This window comes from Buteo buteo, chromosome 26 (assembly GCF_964188355.1).
Source record: "Buteo buteo chromosome 26, bButBut1.hap1.1, whole genome shotgun sequence".
Lineage (NCBI taxonomy): Eukaryota > Metazoa > Chordata > Aves > Accipitriformes > Accipitridae > Buteo > Buteo buteo.
Window position 1 is genome coordinate 6,011,183 of NC_134196.1, and position 17,764 is coordinate 6,028,946.

Consider the following 17,764-nt stretch of genomic DNA (forward strand, 5'->3'; position numbering starts at 1 on the left):
CTCGAACTAAGTCCCAGTTAGAGTCACTAAGGAAGATACCCTTGCGTTTGCTATTTTTATTGTGTTGAAAACACAAAGTATCTCTTCATCCAGAAAAATGCATGAGAATTTCTATAGAACTCAACACAGCACCTGGTGATGCTGACTTTCTGCCATGCTTTTATACCACCCTGCAGCTAGCGTTGGCCTGGAAAAGGAAGGATGCCTGGGACTTTCCTCCCATAAATCTCTGCTTGGCTGTTGCATCTGCCCACTAGCAATTACCTTAATTTAGAGAAGCCTTCAAGGTTTTAAGACTGCCCTATTTTCCCAACAAACACAACAGCTTCCTGAGAGAAGACCCAAGGCACCACAAGAGGGGCAAATGACATAAAATCGTTCCAGCAGCTTGCACTATGTGGGCAATAGGCTATTCTCTCAGGGTACCTATGGTCTGAATTGATGGCTGCTTCGTGGCGTAAGGTGGCATAAAGAGGAAGAGAGATGTGTCCCCTAGGAGCTGTAAACACTTATGCATGAGTCTAAGGTGTCCTGTCTGTGAATGTTTGTGTCAATAAAGGAGATCTCTGAAAAATCTACAGAGAGTGAACTTCAAGGAGATGTAAGAGGGATCAGATAAACATTTAAATGAAGGTAACCAAGAATATCTGATGTCTCTGTTGTCACCTCTTTACATCAAAAATTCCTGCAGCTGAAAGGGGAGACTTATCCCAACTCAGTGAAAATACAGAGCTACATGTCTCTGCCCTTGTTTTATCCATGCTAGTTCTGAAATCCTGTGTGTTTCACCCAGCTGGGCTATAACAGAATTTTGAGTTTGGCTGCTTGGGGGATTTGGGGTTCTTTGGGGGGAGATGAGGGGGAAGATTGTGGGGGTTTTTCTGCTCTAATGACAAGTTTTACCTCTTAGCCTTCTGTGCTATCCTCTGGGGGTTTGCTGTTCAGTAATCTCTCTCCTTTGTCATCTTGCAGGTTCGCTAGTGCAGGATTGATGTCATAAAATGTAAGGGCACTAGTTCACTTGCTCAGCTGGAGCATGGATTTTAGAGGAAGAGTAAAGCTAGTACAGATATCTAAGAGCTGAATAATAAAATGTCCCTTCATCTGTGTACTTAATTAGCTGCTTTCCTCATGATTACAAAGATCAGTACCCAGGAAGAGAGGAGCTTTTAGGTCTCAGCAGGTTAACTCCACACCAGAGGATTAGACAGGACCCAAACTGTGATGCTTAGTGTTCTCATTTCCAGGACAGTGCTGGCATCCAGTTCTCGTCTATTCTGCTCTGCAGTGAGGTGAAACATTCGTGGGACTGAAAGCTCTGAGTTAATCCAAAAAAAGAGTCATTTTGGATAGATTTTGGCAGGTTGCTGAGTTAAAAAAAGGCAAATATGAATATGTAATAAATGATAAATTCTTTCCTCCTCCTGTGTTATCAGTGGTGACTATATTGCTTTGTCATACAACTGCTGCAAAGGCTAATCCTCCACACTTGCAAAATCTTCTTATTCTAACTGCCACGGCCCTGCTGAAGCCAGGGCTTATGTCCCTAAAAATAGTAGCAGGATTACTTAGGTTGCAGTCCGCTGAAGTAGTTTAAAGGTTTTCAGATGTGGAGTAAGGAGAGAAAAAAATTGTTATTCTAAACTACCAGAGCTCAAAATTACCATTTAAATCAACTTTAATTAAAGACTTCATACATTCCCAGTACAAAGGCTTCCAGCATGAATGAATGGCTAACTCCTTATGAAAATGAACCACCAATAAGGCACTTATTTTACCTCCTTACTTCACACTTTTCATATCTGTCTCCAAACCTCCTGACTTCAGTTTATTGATTTCAACCTTACAGCAGCTGAGTAGGGGCTTTAAGGAGAACTTAGGCACTTGCAGCCATAAGTGCAATCCTGACAATCCCTACTCACGTATGGCCTAATCCAGGGCCTTTTGGGGAAAATCAGGCCAGGGTGAGCTTAAGTGCAGCCGAAGCTGAAGGCTCACCTTCCTTCTGAGCAGGCAGTCCAGAATCTGGGTCTCAGCTGAATTCAAGGGGCAAATGAGAAAGAACAAACCAGAGGCAGAAGTGAGACCAAAGGTTCAATAGAAGGTATCTGGACATTAAAACAGAGAAAGAAGCCCAGACAGTGGTTCCTAGCATTTGGAATTGTTTAAGAAGTTAAAAGATGTTGCTGGGGATAACTCTACTTTGAGAAGTGAAGGAGGAGAAGAATAAAATTTGTGCAGGTCTAAAACACCCTCAGGCTTGGCAGGTCTCTGCAGCTCATGCCTAAGTTCTGTTCAGGTTCAGAAACTGAGCCTTCCTCTACTTAGCATGCTTCCTTTACTTAATATTCACTATTTAACATGAGGTCTATTCTGGGAGGCTCGGCTGGAGTGTTCTTAAAGCAATCCAATGGGAAAAACCTCCTTCCAAGAAATAGTGGGAGCCACTCTTTCTTGCACAAGATGCAGGACAGCAAATGTCCCTTTTTTTTAATAGCCTCACACTAGGAGGTTTTCACCCAGGCAGAAGGACCTGTGGTTCACTTCAGTCTTCAGATCAAGGCAAGCTGTATCTGAGAATAATGTCTCACCTGTGGGAGCAGAGTCTGCTGCAGAGACAAAATTATAATCTTTCGCTTCAACCCTTCTCTCTACCTTTTCTCTCCCATTTCTCTTCATCCAAACTGTGTCACTGTGTAGAAGGGGTTTGCTGAGTCAAAAGAAGAAGAGAAAACAATAGGAGAAAGAAAATGCTCGAGTTTAATGTTAAGACAGTTGCTTAGGTTGAGGAAATCTAGAGTTTTGGTGTCTCTGATGCTGAGACAGGTTTTCTTTAATATAAAACACAGAAATTGTTCTTTGGCACAGAATATTGCAGCCCAGGACATCACCTTTCTAAACTGAGACCTGAACATGGGTGCTCAAATCATCCTCTACATGACTCTCTTCATCTCCTCTTTTTCCCACAGTAAACCTTGAATTTGGTTTCACTCAGCAGTATGCTTCAGCTAAAGATGTGAAAGGTGTCTCTCCCCCTTCACACCTCAGTGTTCTTGAAACTTACTTCTGAGATGGGAAATATGACTTTGAAACAAAGAAGATGCAATGAAAACTTCTCTTTCCTCAGCGAGTGCCCCGACTGTGAAGTTCTTCTATGAAAGACAGGTTCTACCAAATCTTCTTGGCTTTGGATATGGATGAGGACAAGGGTAGGACCCAACTTCTAGCCCCTTGGGGCAAAGTCGGGAAACCCATGCATGCAACCTCACGCTCCCTCCAGAGTTTAGTGCAGTTAGGACCTAAAAACAGAAGACAGATGTGCTTTCTCCTCCCCAGATGTCCCAGCTGCCCTGAGAGGATGTGCTGGCACGGCCAGTGTCCTCTGCTCAGCTGGCGAACCTACTCACTCCTCTACTTTCTTTCTTTCTTTTCCTTTTCTGTCCCCTCTCAGATTATTTGTTATTACCTAATTGCGCATCAGTGGGAGTGACATAAAATGCCATTCCCTGTCTCTAGCCTTGTCATAAAGGCACTCTTCCTGCAGCAAAAATTGTTGATTTGCAGTTCCCTTGTGTTGGGGGGGTCTAGATGAGGGGCTGCACCTTTCTACTATGCCTCGATGTTATTACACAGCGATAGTGGCTCCCTGGCCACCTTCACTGCTCGGAGCAGGCAGCACTCTCTTCTCTGGAAGACGAGTCTCCACCTCCATCCCTCCGAGGAGGTTACCAGCCCTGGGTGTCAACGGGACAGATCTTTTCTTGTTTCTCTGCCCCGTGTGGGAGCCAGTGACATCTCAGATTCACTTGACAACTCGTTGTTTCTCTGCTGTACAGCCCAGGGTGTCCCTCAGTTGCAATGGAAAGTTTCATGCCAAGGCTCACAACCCCTGCACACACCGCACACGGAGGTGAGGTACCAAACCTTGTGCCTCCAACCTCTTTCAGGAGATGGGTGCCTAAAGGCTGGGCACTCTAATTACTAAATGGCAGGTGGGGGGGTGTTGTTTCATTTTGTTTTGCTTTTATTCCATCACATTCCCTCTCCTTAACCCTCAGCATAGGTAACAGTACCTGAAAAATATTCCAATGCATAACAATTTGGCTTTTTTTTAATGTTTGGCCGTTGGTTCAGGGTTCTTGAGGGCCTCAGGAGGGAGGCTCAGAGGTAGGAATGAGGAGGACTTGGGAGTCTCCTTTTCTGTTTGCCTTGGTCACACACAAATGTAGACTTTATCCAAGAGAAGCTTTTGGTGGCAAGCAGTAGTGGATGGGGATACCTCTGCTGAGTGAAGAGTTGCAGGTAGGTTTGTTCAGGGGATTTTTTCCCACTGCCCAAGAAGAGTGAAGGCACTTTGCTTTAGCCATAACGTGGAGTTCTTTCGTTCTTCACAAATGTACCCCATCAACCACAGTTGTTGCTAAACCCAAACTCCCTTTGGCACGTCCTTCCAGCTGGACAGACCCTGTCCCTTCCACAGCCAATGTTTCCACCTCCCTCTCCACTGCCTCCAGTCTTTCTGCCATGTTTGCATATTTTGCTTCCCACCATAACTGACAGAGCAATTGGGAAGGTCTCAGTCACAGTGGAAACTGGCTGGAAAATGTAACCCAAGGATTGGCAGCTAGGCAGGAATTCTCAACTGGGAGCCCAGTAGGCATCAAGATATAAATAGTCCCATGCTCCAGTCCAGGCTAGGTCTGCTTCAGGAACCCTATACTTGAGCAGTGAACAGCACATAATTTTGGTTTCCACAACTTTCTGTCCCTGGCAAGTGCCAGGAGCACTGCCTATAGGGCAAACTCAAATGTCATTTACCAGAGATGAAGCTAACATGGCTGTGGAAGTGATATGAAGCAGTGGTATAAATAAAAAGTGTTAATTATGATAGGAAATAAGCTCTCTCCCATAATTTTATCCAATTCCAGCAACGTTTTTCCTTCAGGTATAGATTTCTAAAAATTATATTTGTTGTACTAATTTCCTTAGATAAATAATATTAAAGAACAGAAGCCAATTTCTAATAAATTAGTGGCATAACAATAAAGTAATGATCAGCCAGATTTCTTAAAAATAAACCTTCATATTTTGAGTGTATATACACTCATTTATTCACAAACAAGACATTTTAGAAGGTAGGCAATGGATAGTAAAACATATTTCTATTACAGATTGAGGAAACATGCCTTCAGCATAACTAAGAACTCCATCAGATGAATGAAAATAGATTTTTTTTTAATTTCTTTTTCATTTCATCCATAAACTTAGTGTATATTGTGGATTTTATTGTTTGATTTCATCAATACTGAATGGAAGTGAAACAATTTTTATTTGTATTTATTTAATTCACAAAATATAAGACATGCTTCATCTTTTTCCTATTCCAGATACTTCATATAGCTCTCCTCCTGTCTTCACCAAGCAGATTATGTTGGTTTGACTACATGCAAAAATCCTTGGCTAATATTTGCGACATGTTGTATGACTACAGGAAGCACCTTAGGTCTTGTTGCTTTTCCCTGTTCTCCGTGTGGTCTTTCATTTATCTTTATCTTTTAATACTGTTCCCAGTTGTGTCATTGAAGCTAAGTCTTCTGGGATCTGTTGATGTCATGGTGATTGATGACCTTGTAGAATGACAAATTATGGATTCACATGGGATGGCCAAGTGCCCACAGTTTAATCATAAGTTTTTCACTTCAAAAATTACCTTCTAAAATACAATAGCAGACCTTCATTTTCTTCCTGACAAACCTTCCAAGCTGGGAATGCAGTTTCGTCAGTATTCTGCACTTTCTAGAGACTGTACTTAAGACATTTGATACAGAAATTTCCCCTCTGTATCTATTAAGCCACCATCAGAATTTTTTTTCTCTCTCTAGTAGCCTTCTAGTTCATTTACTCACTTTTTTCTCATCAACAAACTGCACTATTGATACTATTCTGACAAATGTGCTAAATAACCATACACTGCATAAGCAGTAACTCAGACGCATACAACAGCATATGCAAACAGACATACAAATGTACAACCACTCTTGATGATTCCTAAATGGTTTATAAGGAGAGGTCATGGGCCCGCCATTGGTTCCCTTCAAGTGATCTCTTGCAACACATACATTTGATTGCAGAATTATTCTCTGCTTACAATTAAAATGATTATACTCCTACAGAAGGACCTTTGGCAGTGATAGACTCAGTTCTCATGTGTACCATAGGTTTCCTGTATGATTTTTAAGCAATGTATGTACTCTTTCTCTGTATTAGTTTCCACAAATTTTAAAAAACAAAACAAAACAAAACAATTTACCCCCCCCCCCCCAAAAAAAATCAACATCAAAAAAACTTCACAAACTAGGAATGTCTTTCCTGGCTTTTCTGCTTGGAATTTGAACTCTGTGGGAAATGCATTGCTTCTGAACGTTGCAGGTATGGATTTACCTTCAAAAGACCAAAACTCCTTTAGAGTCTCCAGGTGCTGCTGTAGCATATACAGTAATTTCTAATGTATATAAAGGATTTTGAACTTCTAAAATGTTATAGAATACTCAGTGTTCACAAGCTGACAGAGAAGGGGTGAAAAACAAATGTTCCAACAAATTCTCCAGCCTTTTCTGATTATTGCTGTTTTTCACTTCTAAGACCTTAGTCCTATGGTAAATACCATGTGGCTTTTTTCCTCTTTAAACTATTGACAAGAACAGCAAAGATTATGTTTCTGCACACTTAAAATTTCTGTCATCCCACCTCAAATGAGCAGCTAAAATTTGTTCTTTCACCAGTTTTTAATCTCTGTTGGGCATCTCAGGCTACATGCTGGATAAAAAGTTCTTTCTTGGATTCTCAGATGATAGAATGTGTTATGTTTTCCAGCTATTCATCATATTCCCCATAAGGTTTTATTCAACATTCACCTTTAAATACCCTTACCTTTTTTTTTTTCCTCCCACACCCCCTGCCATTCTGCTGAGAAGTGACCATCTGGTCAATAGGGTCAAGCTACAGCCTGATTCAGAATCTCCATGTGCCAGAAATCATATTATATGCTCTTTTTTGGGAAACATGATCTAATCATGGGATTGGAAGCGGTGCTAGGGGCTATCCAATTCATCACTCTGCCCAAAAGTAGGATTAATTTGTTTTATAATGCTCAAAATAGATGTTTGTCTAGCAAGTTCTAAGAGATCTCCAATGATGGAGTTGCTACAGTCTTGCCAAGAAATCTATCCTGCTGTTCTAATGGACACTAATGAAAAATGTAAAGCAAAACTCTAACCCGATGATTTCTAAGAGAATGATTAGGTTGTCAGACGGTTGTATATAAATTCCAGTCCTCTCTGAAAGGAGGAAAATGTGCTTGTGTTTCACAGCAGGTGTGCAGATTCATAGCACACAAAAAAATGAAGTTACAGAGGCCATGCTTGTGCATTTGAGAGAAATCTAGGAGAAATATTCACAATATAAAGGTTTCTTAAAAGAATTATTTAGTTCTATTTCCCTAGTTAAAATATTAAACACTTATCAAAATGATGAGATATAGATCATCCTTTGTACCTCCAATAGCTGTACAAAGAAAAAAAGGTAGAAATTTATCCTTTTGTATTTTTTCACAATACCCAAATAGCTATTTATCTATTTGGGCTAAAGACCACATGCAGCAATATAATGGTGCTTTTACATGAAATAAGTGTATGAAAATACATGGCTGGATGTAGTACAGCTTTCATGTTGTTCATGGAGGACAGGTCAGGTTATGAAAATGAAACAGCAGTGAAAAACAATGTTTATCACTATATGAATTTTGAATAAACCTCATGAAACCAAAAGCATAATAAAAGCAATATTCAACTCACATGTATGGAACATGTCAGCTCTGTTATTTTGCTCTGCCTGAAGCAGCTTTAAACCTGAAAGAAGAAGAAATCAAGCAAAACAAGAAATCACACAGAGGTAGCGGTCACCTCGTATCCTTACTATTCTGGCAGTGGTTTAACAATAATGAAGCATCTGCTTGCCGGTTCCATGAACATCTCTGTTTTCAGAACAGAAGGACAGGTGGGGAAAATTCTTATAATCACACATATTGAAAGAGATCAGGGAACATAAATTCTTCTCTGAGGGTCAATCAATTCTGCATCTACATCTCCTGCCCCCAATATACCCATGTACGTATATGTGTTGATATCAGCATCTCAGCATGTCCTCACAGTCACAATGCTGTGCAGTAGAAGCTTAACACGCTTTGGACAGCAAGGCAATTTGGCATTTCAAGTTTTACGGTTTGCATACTGATCTCGATCCTAACAAGCATATGTCAGTAAGGCTGCAGAAATAAATGTGAAGGACTTATGAATATCAACAATTCAAGAATAAATGTTTGTGCAGAAAAGATTTTGCTAGTCATATAAATATTTAACATGTACAGTAAGCTTTCTTTTATTTCTTTTTCTTTTACTTTGTTCAGAAGTTTTTTAATTTATTTTCTTCTCTAATTATCTGCATTTCATTTGAAATATAATAGGATGTCTTCAGAACTAAAATCATAAAACTGAAGATAGAATTTGCCCACCTAGGCACTTTATTATAGTAAAAGCTATCTGCCTTCTCACATCTTTAGGTGAGATTGACTTTATGCAGTACTCTGAAAAGCATACATATGTTCTGAAAATAACTATTCTGTGTAAAACTCATCTAGAAGACTGTTTTTGAATTTGAAAAACATTTTCAGAATACTTTTGTGGGCAGAAAGATTTCAGAAGAAAGCAATAAAAATACCACATTGATTTAAGAAATACGCTTAGAAAGTTGAAGAGTAAGACTGATAGAGTAGATCCACTTTTAGAAAGAAAAGTACAGTGTTCTTTTATGATAAAAATGTAAATTATTAAGACTTTTGAGAGCAGTAAGTGCTAATAATAGGACAGTTAGAGATAGCAGCTCCTTGTAATAACCACTATTTTGTTTGCTGTATCCCAAGTAAAAGGAGCAATAAACTCACTGAAGAAAAAATTTGTCATTTATTTCTGGTGCATTTAATAGTTTAGTTCCTTTCCTCTTGCTTTAAGTTATGGTTCAGTGGCAGTAACTTAGCTTTCAGCAGCTCTTTAAACTTTCCCTGAGTAAAAATCTTGTCGCTATTGCAAATTCTAAAACTCAGTTTATAAATCCTGAACATTTTCAAATTATTCTGGTGGTCTGATAAAAACTTGAATGTTTTGAACATTACAGAAAGAAAGAAATTTGGCACTTTTGGCAAATTTTTAATGAATTGTGTCTGTCTTTTTTTTTTTTTTTCTCTAGAAGATGCTAAAAGTATCTGGTTACGGTTCTACAACCACATTGTTTCTCCTTTTGTGCTTATACAGTGGTAGAGCTTGGCTACTTTGATCTGTATATATTTTTAGAAAACATTGCCCAGGACAAAACTCATGCCTGTTCCTCTCATTTCTCCTGAAAACTTTTAGAATTCATTTTCCTTATCATTAACTGAACTCCTGAACCTCAACAAACAAAGGCTGGGGAAAATAAGAACTTTTAAATCAACTTAGAGAAGATGCTGCCCATGGCTTCGCTGTTCCTGCACGCCATCTCCAGATCACATTTAACTCTTCGTAATCTTATCTAGTGCCTGACAATGTCTTACGGGGTGACTATTATAGATACCCTTATCTTTTCAAACTATTCCCTTCCTCATACCCAGCCCCTCACCTTGAGCCAGGAAAAGACTCCAGGGCCCATCGCTGCTCGACTGGCTGATAAGTGTGCGCTGGTGTAACACGCTGCAGCAGTGTCAAATCCTTCTCCAGCGCTTGAACTGCGCACGGATGGGCTGCAGCTCATTCTGTAGCATTCAGTAGACCTTGGTGTTAAAAACACCTCCAGTGCATAACCATGCCATTCACTCTCCGTTTGGGTGTGTGGGTGGTTCTTCCTCCCACTCTTTCCTCTCACCCTTTGCTTTCAAGTTCAAATCAAGAGGTCTTGCTCTGTCCCCATGCTCCAAACCTCAAACCTAATCTGAACATTCGGGGACAACACTAGACAACACTGAACATTCACTGCTAGAGCTGAGAATGGGCTGAAGATCATACCTGTAACCAAAGGCTTCTACCATTGCATTTAAGGCTCTAAGCCTCCAGGATCCAAAAATCAAGAAAATAAAGAAGACTAGTTGAAACGTTTCCCTTGGGAAAAGCTGCATATTCAGTTTTCTGCAGGAATATGCAGTTCTGTCAATGCTTTTGACCGAAACAAGGCATCCTAGGAGAAGACCTGTCCCACTCACCCACCTCTCTGGTCTCCCTGCCTCCTTCCCCGAATGCCCCAGCTGGATGCCAGGGATTTCTAGGCTCTGGATGCCCTGCCTTTTTTTTCCACAAATTGCCCATCTAACTTCTTCCTGCAATAGTGGCAATTCCAAGGCTTCTGGCTCCCCACTCCCCCCGAGGATGGCTCTGGAAGGTGCCTGAGCCTGTGGTTCCTCTAGTTAGCTGCTCCTCATGCAACCAGTCCCCCACCACCCCAGCGCAGGCTGGGCCAACACCGAGAACTGCCTGGCCAAATGAGTTATCCATGCTGGACAGCAATGCTGGAAGTCTGCATTTAGGGGTGCCTGAATTCATTTTCTGGAGACTTGGTTCCCTTGAAACTATTATCTTGAACAGAATATATTCCCTAACTCAAAACGAGCAGAGAAGTTAAATTACATTGTTTTTCCTGACCAGTTGGAGTTTAATCTCTGCTGCTAATCTAGAGGGAGGGCTGGTTTGGTGATACGTACCAGGAGAATAACTCTTTAAAATACATTTCATACCGAGAAGAATTAAGATAACCTTTATAGTATGAATCACCAAAAGACTTATTTCACGGTTAAGGCATGATACTTCCACCGTGTGATCCACTGGACGGGAGGTGTGTCTAGACCCTCCCTCCATCAGTAATTCTGCCTCTACGACGGCACGCTGCGATCGCCGCGATCACGCCGGGGCTGACCGCCTCCCCTCACCCGAGAGCCGCCGAGCTGCTGCCGCGGGGTGGAGGAGGCTGCCCACCTCGCTCCAGGCCACCCGAGAGGAGAAGCTGCACTGGACATCTCCCACCCTGAGGTTGTTCCAACCTGCGGGATGCAGGGAAAGGTCCCCTCGGGCGAGGACCGAAGCAGGAGCCATCCCCCTGCAGCCTTCACCAGCGAGAAGGAAATCTTGGTTCAGGTCTTGTGCTAGCAAAACAAGCCAACCTCCTCTGCCCGCCCAGGTCTGAGGCTCAAATGGGCTTTACACGCTTCCAAAGAGAGGTGACAGCTGAAAGAAAAAAGGACGTGAGCATCACGGATTCACAAACCAGCCCCTGAAAGTGGGAGTTAGTGGACGTTTCACTCCCTTGGGACCTAACCCCGAGGGACTGCTGAACAGCACACCTGTTCCAGCAGCTGCTCGGGGCTATATCCAGTTTCCAAAAGTCCTTGAAAGCCTCTGGAGTGTTTTGAGAAGGGAGCGATGACATGGGCTCCTTCGGGGAAGTCCCCTCCACCTGGCAGGTTATGTCACGACCAGGCGTGAGTTTTGCACGGTGTGACTTGTGCCGTCACACCAGCCCTGGACTGAAAGGACCCCTGCAAGGGGCATCTCATTTTACCAGACAGTCTGGGAACGGAGGATCTTTTTCCGATATTTCGTCAGCATGCTCTTCAATCTACAAATGCGTACGAGCGATTTTTTTTTTTTTAATTGCATCTTTCCCTAGGATTCTTTTCCAACAAATGGAAGGTATCCCTGCTGTGCCTTGCTCTTCTATCCAGGTAGGGTTACAGTGCACCTAGTGCACCAGCACCTCTCTTTATTCTTGCCCAGCTTTATTTGTGGCAACACTGTTGAATTTTTATACAAATGACATCACCGAACAGCTCGTTTTTTTTAATTTTAAATTCTTGTGAATGGAGATAGAATATGATTGGTAGATTGATAGGGAAATAACTTAATTAAAAAATACTGTAACTTCATTAGGTAATCTGTTCGTTGCTATGCATCATATCCTCCCTTATAGCACAAAGCAAAGGCTGAGCAGGCATTTTGATTTATAAAATACTGCAGCTTGCCTGGTTTTGCTTGCTTGATGCACTCACTCTTGTACTCACTAGTCCTGTAGCTTTAGCCTACTTGCCTAGCAGCTGCACCATGTTCTTCAAAGTGTTACATGACACTTGTGGAAAAAACCAAGCTTGAATCATGAGTTTTCCATGCTTTGAGGCTGCAAGACTTTCATTCATTGCAGGATGCAGAGAGAAGAGGGGAGGATTTTGCAGTGTCACTGATATATTGATTCAGCTTCAATAACTTAAGTGTTGCCACAGTTTTGAGGCAGTTTTAAACACATTTTTGTTTTATTTATTTGCTCTCAAAGAGACTAAGCAACCAACCTTCAACATTTCCAAAGTTCTGCCTTCCCCATCCAGCACAGTGGCAGCATGGCCACAGTGTCTGCTGCCATAAAGAAAGACAAACCCTACAGTTATCAAAACCACAGCAAACCGATTGGCAATTTATGTGTTCCTGTTCCCTCTTCACAGTAGCCAGAATAGCACACTGCAGAGATAACTGCTCTCTACACACTTTTAGGAAGTCATTCTTCAGGTATAGTAAGTTAGAAATAGCCAAAAATGTAAATGAAATTGGCCTTTTATTGCCAAGCACTTCAAACTAAACGAAGTTTAACAGCACTGAGGACTACTCACTGTTATCTGCAATTTCAGCCCTAAGACTAGCACTACTGGAACAGAGAAATAATTGACCTAAATCTTCTCTGAGTCCTGTATTCTCCCCCAGAACAAGCCTTTTATCTGGCCCTTTAGGGTTCCAGATAAAACCCTGTGGTTTTTTTTCCTGTGGGCAGTGTGTAACAGTCCTAGCAGAACAGCTGCATACTCACTGCAGAATTGTTTTGGTGACATTTGTTTGCAACAGCCCAGCTGCAGTAGGAGTGAAGGTACTCGAGGTGATGCAAGAGCACAGAAGAGTTGAAAAGGAAAGAAAATATTGCATGAATAAACAACCGGATTATGATCAACATCTAAGTTTGACACAACTTTGGGACTGGTAAATTCAGATGGTATTTATAAGGGGTCTACATGCAAGAATCTACAGAGAAAAATTTTTGATTGCCCTTTGTACAAATTCAAAAAAATATCTTACACTATGGTATGATGTCAGGCTGCTCCTTTTCTCAGTGAGATATCAAAGGCTTATTTCTGAACAAGTCTAGGAAAGAGGAAACCAAGTAGCTGGTGTCCAAACTGATAGTCCCACCATAAACACGAACAACCTTAAGGTAGTATTCAGTTGTGTCAACTTGACAACAGTTCCCTTGAATCTTTGCAGCAACAAGAATTAACTATAATGGGCATTTGCAGCCCTCCTTCAGCTATGGCAGGATGGCTTAGAAATTCTGAGCTGGAGCAGCAGAGCCAGATGTGGAGTTCAGTGCAAGGGGGGAACCTTGCTCGTTGATTCTGAGTAATACTAATGGCACTTAGCACCCTGAGAACATGTATTACCTTCCCCAAAAATGCACTGAGGGACCTTCATTCCTTGTGCCCTTTCATGTGCCCTTCCAAAGGTGTCCAGCACCATGTGAAACGCTGCAGGGTATCCTGCCTGGCTCTAGCAGTGCACAAATCTGGAGGTCCTGTGTTATATCTGCCAACTCCCTGCAGATAGTCCAGGGCATTGCAAACAGTAATAAGTGCCGAAGCGTGGGCAGCAGAACTAAGCCTAAAAGGTCATCAAGCTTGTACAGAAACAGACACCAGAATTGAGAAATTACACTATTAAGGCTGCCTGATCAACTTTAATTCAGTTCTTCATGTAGATATAAGGAGATGTAGTCTTAAATTGTATTCCCTATTTCTGGTCCCATTCCTCCTCCATGCTCCCAATTCATTTCTAACTGCTGAGTCCCACAGTTTTCTCTCCCCCCCTTTCTTTCTTCTTCCTTATGCCCAGCATCCCACTGAGCCATGGTAGGCAGCTGCAGTACCTGCATTTACACAGGGAGCATAATTTTCTGGCAGTTCAGTGGATTTCTAGCATGTTGCTGCAGATGGCATGGGGGAGGAATGGGGCTTGTTCATTAAAGTCTCAGTAGTCTCTACTGAACAAACAGAAATTTTTCTGAAACCTTCCAGCTTGGCAAAGATCACAGACAGCTGAAAGTAGATTCTTGATACAAAGGTTGCCTGCTACCCCATAGCTAATCCTTGCCTCAAATACAAGAAACCTACTGCTGCTGAGAAAGAAGCTTTCCAACTTGGGCTGAAGAACCTGATTTACCGCAGACATACCCCCTTTTGCAAACATCTGAATAGAAAACAAAAGAAAACAGCCCACAGCAGTGTTGAACACAAAAAATGTCAAGCCAAGTGACTACTCTTAGGTGAGTACCAAAAATTGGATCTTTCTGAGAGTATCACACAAACTTCAGTTGTACTTGTCCTACCAGATAAGTCTGCAAGTGAATATTTTACAGTAAGAACCACACAACTAAGTTATCTAAATTACTGGTAAGTCCCATTTGAATAAATTCCACATCACGCAATCTGAATATTAAAATTCCTTTCTATTAAGGTCTGACACAGGTAAACAGTAGTTTATGGGGAACTAAGCATCCAAGTACTGTACTATCTGTATTATAAAAATGAAGGTGTATAGCTCATGGGGTTGGTCTTGAAGGTAAAGATAATGTAGCTGACTGACATCTTGCACTTGATTCTCTGACAACAGGAGGGAGACTGAAGCAAGGTAAAGATTGATAGAAGATAAAAAAGAAGGTTCCAGGTCTAGCTACAGCAAGGGCCTGTTTTGGGTCTGGGCTAATAAAATAGGAGCACACCAATGTGTACTCAAAAGTAAAGTTTGGTCCTTCCTATGTGACACATAATAACATTTTGTCTTGCCAGCTAGTGAAATACTTTAAGTAACGAAAAGGATTGTACATAACATTTGCTGCCAAAGGTCAGTCAGTAATGCTGTTCTCTCCCTAAACCCTCACTCCCACCTCCCTGCCCCAGCAGCAAAGGCTTGTGTCTCAGATCAATAATTCAGGCACATTTTTCAGCTCACATTCATCTTTATCTGAGCAAAAAGGTCGCATCCTTGCCACTGGATCACCTGTCAGATATGACCTTTTTTGTCCAATTAAACACCTGCAACTTTCATCCATACCCTGATCCTCTCAGGTCTTAGTTTCTACCACCAACTTCTTTCTTGCTAGTCTTTTTCCATAAGTGTAGTTTTGAGCCTGTTGTTTTAACCATGTCAGCTCTCTTCTCTGCATCACTCCCTTTTGCTCAGCCATAGCAAACATCACTTACCAGTACTCACTGCTGATGTCCCGGGCAGCTTATCCTACCTTACCTATAGTCCTTCACTCATTATCAGGACATCGCCTTTTGCCTTCAGCCAGCCCAGCTTCCAGCTTCTTAGGTGACAGCAACAGTGAAAACAGTGAGATCCCATATAACACCAGAGTGTGTCAGGGAACAGGGCAAAGGAAAATACAAGGCATAAGAAGACAAAGAAAAGGAGAAGAGAAGCTCTTATAGTTCCTTATACTCTTATAACAGAATCCTTATTCTCTACTATAGATTTTTAATTACCATAATTGTTTTTTAACTATCTGTTTTCTAGCACTGAAAATACAAAAGTGTCAGTCAGAGCTTTGCTGAGTATATCTCTCCAAGATCCTCCTGATGGCTTTCCAGCAATTACCCTGTAGACTGGAGCAATATATGGGATCCCCTGTTACAGTCCGAGCAAAAGGTGCACCTTAAAAATACAGTGACAGTTGCTATCTTGCAGTAATTAGTAAATTTAACCAACAAGCATAAAAGAGAATTCTGAAGGAATTGGTGCTTTCAACAGATTTAAAATTGTATTTATATCAAGATTTTTGTCAATCTTTAAAACATACCATCTTGCTTTGCATAGCCCTGACACTTGATTTTAAGGACTCACTCCAAGCTCCTTCTGAACTTGGCTAATCTTACTCTTTGGAGACCTGTATGAATCATGCCCCTCGCTTCCATTTTTGAAGTCTTCCTTCTCTGGGATGTTCTTACTGAAAAGCTGAGCTAGGTTCTCAACAGATGTAAATCTACATTGCTTTACTAGCTTTCAAGGTGCTAGGCTAATTTATGCAAGATGAGGATATGGGGCACAGGTTTTGGTTTTATCCCATCATAGGAAAAATATATATCAACATTTCTCTGCTTGGTACTTCATAGGCCACAATAATGAGGACTTCTGCTTTTCAACCTCATTTGCTTACTGCAAGATATTCTTAGAATATCAATGTTAATCATCTGTGCAAACAGGAAGATACCTGTTTACACTGAGTACATCCAGCTATCACTGAAATACTTCCTAGGCCTGGATTTTTCCCTCTGAACCAGATGCAATTCCTTTTCAGTGATTTAATTGCTTCCTTTCCATTTAATTACTTTGAGGATTAACTGCAGGCAAGTGTATTCCAATAATAGGCTCATGTACAAAGAACAGGAAGCTTTCCCTGTGGTCCAGGGAATTCACCACTTCCGACTGCGGCTCAGCTCTATAGCTATCAGGTTTCCCTTTGCCCCTGGGCTTTATGTGTCACCTTGTCTGTTTGAGCGCAAGGAAGTGTCATGGGATGAACTGCTTGTTCTTGAATTCGCATACAGAGCTCCTGTCAGGAAAGAGCAAAATCCTTCTTCTCATCGGGGCAAAAGATGCAAATATTTTGGGCCCAAGCGTTAAATTATTAATTATATAGAATAAATATTAATGATAGCTAGAATAGTTTCCATCAGTAAATTTGTGGGGGAAAAAGTTAAAACTGGGCAGCTTTTTGTTTGTTCCTAACATTATCCAGGCAAAGATCCTTTTTTGGTCCTACCATGCACATTGAAAAGCAGTTGATCCAATCTGCATTTCATTGGAACTGCTTTGCTTCAAAGCTGGGACTGAGATTATTGCTTTCTGTATGTAAAAATGACACATCGTGGCAATTTGTTTTCACCTTCTTAGGTGAAGACTGAGTGATGCTTTGAGACAATTTGTGCTTCAGGGATTAAGGGATCTACAAGAAATTTTGACTTCAGATTACATCAAAATCCATCAGAAAATTTTATGCTGAACGAGTGCTCCGTGACTGTGAGCTACACACGCGCACACACACAGAGCACAGCACCACCACCTCTCACCCCCCACTGATTAAAAGAACCTCATGAGATCCAGGTGGGGAAAAAGGACCAGGAAACGCTCACAAATAGGATGGCAGAAATTTGAAGATAAAAGAAGCAGCATTCCAGCCCCTGGCCTTTTCTACAGGACAATGGTCCCTAGTTTATGTGCCAAGAGAAGTAAACTGAAAGAGTTCTGCAGCTAATGCTAAAGCAAATTATACTGCCTTGGGTTAGTTTATTTTTCAGACAATGCTTGGGATATATTTTTAGTCAAGAGTGCTTTTCTTCCAAAAGTAGTTGTGCACAAAATATTTTTCTGTCTCTCAAACTCTAAGAACATTTCTGTTTATAAATGAAAGGCTTATGACTCACTAAATAATAGACATCAGTGAACAATGTATAAAACACTTCTTTTCTTTTTTTTAATTGAAACTCGACCAAAGTAATTTGGTCTCCAATTTGTTCTCATTGGTAGAAAAAAACTCATCTTAAATTCAGTAAAACTGCTAATAAGTCTTCATTTAATGAAACTTTGGAGGTGATTTTTGC

The 17,764-nt window shown here is 41.2% G+C and overlaps 1 long non-coding RNA gene across 2 annotated transcripts in view; it reads right to left on the reverse strand.

Annotated features, from left to right (window-relative positions):
* The window catches only part of LOC142044861 (uncharacterized), a 65,291-nt gene that overhangs the window by 32,350 nt on the left and 15,177 nt on the right, over positions 1-17,764 (reverse strand). For both annotated transcript variants that reach the window (XR_012654444.1, XR_012654445.1), the window contains exon 2: positions 7,854-7,907. This is a non-coding gene — a long non-coding RNA (uncharacterized LOC142044861). The remainder of the gene's footprint in view (positions 1-7,853; positions 7,908-17,764) is intronic.